This window comes from Arachis duranensis, chromosome 5, assembly GCF_000817695.3.
Source record: "Arachis duranensis cultivar V14167 chromosome 5, aradu.V14167.gnm2.J7QH, whole genome shotgun sequence".
NCBI classification, from domain to species: domain Eukaryota; kingdom Viridiplantae; phylum Streptophyta; class Magnoliopsida; order Fabales; family Fabaceae; genus Arachis; species Arachis duranensis.
Window position 1 is genome coordinate 95,057,172 of NC_029776.3, and position 931 is coordinate 95,058,102.

A 931-nucleotide genomic window follows, 5' to 3' on the forward strand; every position below is an offset into this window, starting at 1 on the left:
TAGCGTTTACTTAAAAAAATAGGTCCCTTTAGTTTTATATATGAAAACTTTATCGTTATTGAATAATTGATAGATACTTAGGAAATTAGTAAATCAGTTTTCAAATATTTATTTTGTTAGACAAATTAATTTTAGTGATCTAAATATTTTAAAAAATTTGAGAGACCATAATGTATTTGTTAAATAATAATAGAGATTAAATCATTTAATATTTTATGGTTGCAGGCACTTAAAGCATGAGACGTATTCGTGTTATATTGTGTTTTAAGAGCCGTATTCTATCCGTACTAAACTATTTGAATTGCATTATTTGACGACATTATTGGAGGGAGATTATTCAAGACAACTCTTACTAGTTTCGTTACACATACAATATTATATTTTTTAACATCACAATTAAATAAATCCTCTAATTTTTATGTGATTATTAAATTAGTCTATAAATTCTTAAATTGTTCAAATTTGCCTTTTAATTTCAAACTACTAATCAAATTAGTTCCTATGCTATGTGACATAACTTATTTCGATTAATTTAATTTTTGGATAAAATATTATTTTAGTCTCTAATATTTAGATTAAATTTTAAATTAGTCTCTACTATTTTAAACGCTTTATTTTAATTTTAAAATATTTTAAATTATGATACTATTAAATTTGACACGAACAATTAATCTATTGAAAATGTAAATCAATTTCAATACGTAAATAAAATTGACTCTTCAACAATCACCAATATAAATTGACTCTTCAACAATCACCAATATGTTCCGAAAAAAGCAGCAACGCGTGATTAAATCTATGAAAATTGAGAAACGGGGAAGCAATTCATGTTATTAGCAATGATGATATATGATAGTAATTATTGTCATCCAACAACAAAATGCACACACATGGTGCACAAAATGCTTTTTCAAAAAAAAAAAAAAAAAGA

General features: G+C 23.7%; 1 protein-coding gene across 1 annotated transcript in view; it reads right to left on the reverse strand.

Annotated features, from left to right (window-relative positions):
• Nucleotides 1–805: 805 nt before the first annotated feature.
• Nucleotides 806–931, reverse strand: part of LOC107490478 (glutamine synthetase nodule isozyme) — a gene marked incomplete in the record, with an annotated part of 4,857 nt that continues 4,731 nt past the window's right edge. The window contains 1 exon segment of the mRNA XM_052261900.1: nt 806–890.